Source organism: Anarrhichthys ocellatus, unplaced genomic scaffold (genome assembly GCF_004355925.1).
Source record: "Anarrhichthys ocellatus isolate YVR2014 unplaced genomic scaffold, GSC_Weel_1.0 scaffold6, whole genome shotgun sequence".
In the NCBI taxonomy this organism is placed as follows: Eukaryota; Metazoa; Chordata; class Actinopteri; order Perciformes; family Anarhichadidae; genus Anarrhichthys; species Anarrhichthys ocellatus.
In genome coordinates, this window is record NW_022280036.1 from 11,759,157 (window position 1) to 11,762,000 (window position 2,844).

Consider the following 2,844-nt stretch of genomic DNA (forward strand, 5'->3'; position numbering starts at 1 on the left):
GTGTGTGTGTGTGTGTGTGTGTGTGTGTGTGTGTGTGTGTGTGTGTGAGAGAGAGAGAGAGAGAGGGGGAGAGAAAGGGAGAGAGTGTGTGCGCACACAAGGAGGCAGGTCTTGGCTAAAGTTTATTAACTTTCTCTTAGCCAATGGGGCTCCTTGTGCGTTTTTCCTGCTGACCAATGGGACAGATTGAGAGGTTGGAGGTGGGTGTTGCTTAGCAACTGCAGGTAGAATCTCAGATCATGTCGGACCCATTGTTTTATCTTGCCTCCCTGAGAGACATTACATGCTATGTGTTGTGATTTTTTAGTAAAAAACACCCCTGTGCAAATGCGTCACACAGTTAACTCTATTTTTGTATTGTTAAACAAAGATCACGTGACTTTAACGGCATTTCACCCTCAAGTCGGAGTACTTTTAATTCATTCTCATTATGTTGTTGTATGTAGCTATTATCATCGCCGAGTCACTTACAATTGAAGTTTATTTGTATTGCTGCTTCTGATTACAGAGATAATAACCTTTATTGACCTCCATGCAGAGTCAGAGATGAGTGCATGTAAACACAAAAGGTGAGGCTGCTGAATACAAAGAGTCTACACGTAGAGGAAACATCTGCATTTGAAGCAATATTCAACCTGCCACACCTGCAGATACCATCACACAGACAAGCACACAAAGCACTGATGCAATTCAATTTGACCGTAATATAATTCTGACTCAAGAAATGAGTGTTTTGGTAAATCCAGTTTTTGAAAAGAGCCTTTATGTTTGTGCATGGCCATGGAGAGATTACCACACACAAATGTAAGCATTTGATCCCTCCTTACAATGACTCCCACAAGGCAGCACATCACAGCTGCAAACTTTTTGTTCCTCGTCGACTTAGATGACCTGGCATCAACATGTCGCAGTGGAATAACTCGTGGAGAGCTGAACGCCAACACTGTCTGTCCCCTGACTACTAAAAGTGTCTCTTCTCTACTTTTGTTTTACCTCTTAGCCTAAAATGAGGTGTCACCTATACGTCGTCAGCTTACTGTGTCTCATGTTGATGCAAACACGCTGAAAAATGAGGATTAATATTTCAAATAGTGCTTAAAATACTCGTCAAGAGCAGCCTTGGTATTTTGGTCATCTACTATGGTCATCCTCCTCTGCTCATCTTTTTTGGGGGACACATGTATTTGTGGATAATTCAATTAAACAAGAAAAGAAGATTTAAAAAAAGAAGATCAAAAGGAAAAAAATGGAAAATTCAATGTATTTCAATTTGCAGTCGAAAAATACAGCATCATAAGCGAAGCACAAGCGAAGAGTTGCTTTTGCTCATCGTCCTGTCCCGTGATGCTTGATGCAAATATTTAAATGTGGGTTATGGAAATTCCTGGTATGCACCCTGAATTTGGTATGTAAAGCAGGGCCAAGAAGATTGTTGTTTACACCATGTACATTTTGTGTCCAGTACATCCGACAGTGGGAAGCAAAGGAATCGACATAAGTATAAATAAAAAATTAAGTGTATTGTCCATGAAATTGGATCGCACATTGTGAGGAGATATTTCAACTTGAAAGAAGGTCAAACAAAGTGATTCTGGATACGGTAAGCCTTGATAACTTACACCTTTACAGAAATGTCAACGAGTGCAGAAACAATAACTTGATTAATTGATTAGTCGGTCATCAGAAAATCTGCAACAACTTTCCGTTGATCTTTGTGGGCTTTTTGTGAGAGCCCAAGATGATTGTGATGGGTGTTTCGTACTATTTTATGACACTTCATGGACGAAACACGGAATCTATTATTGAATCAGCTGATTAATTTACATTTTTTTAGTGAACGAGTGCCCATGTTTGTCTGTTAAAAATATATATATTACAAAGAAGTTGGTTGTTGATTGGTTGACTTTGAAAAAAAAAAAAATGAAGCCCTGTCGATCTGAGGCAACAACAAACATCTTACCTCAGAGGACATTATACGTATACTGTCTGTATACAAAAAGGAGGAGACATCAGAGAAAACCGGGTGGCACGCTGTGTTCATTAATCTCAGTCAAATGTTACCAAACGGATTATTTTGCAGAAACAGAATTGTATCTGAATACCTGTATATTTAGTTACGTGTGTGTTTGACATCCTCGCTGTTTGTTTGCAGGAATATTATTCATGTTCTACATTTAACTCGGCAAACAAATGTTGCGATGAAAACATTGTGGCAGCGAATACCTGGCTCCCCTTATCAATACACGGCTGACTGATGACAGCACCTTGTGCGGTGGTTATAGTGGGGGGATGGGTGAGATTTACAGTTTCCTTTACCAGGTAATGTCTCCTGTTGTGAGACAATGTGACAGAAAATCAGTACAGCTGTGATGGCTCAGCAGTGTTCTTTGCCCCTCTACATTCTCCTCCAGGAGCTTATCCAAAGCCCACCTCAAATGTACTGTATGTAGCCTGTGGATGACTCATCCTCAGGAGAATGAGCCGTATGGTGCAGGTACCCTTGCAAATAAACATTTCAAGATTTGCAGAGTCTACTGAAGTACTTTGCTGACTTACAGTTTGAACCCACAGACTGCAAATACAAATTCTGACAAACCAATTCAGTATTATTCTGTCTGTGAGGAAACACGGTGCAAAATATCCCCCTGTGTAAACGTGTCCCTTCTGAGTTACACATGTAACGACCATGTCACTAAAACACACAGCAATGAGACAGCAGTTAATGCTCCAGAATATTTAGTCATTTTGTTTAGTGAAACAGCAAATTTGTCATCATTGCAGCAATTGCCATGGAGACAGGGTTAAGTCCCAAACCTACTGGTATTTTACAGTGCATGAGTGTGT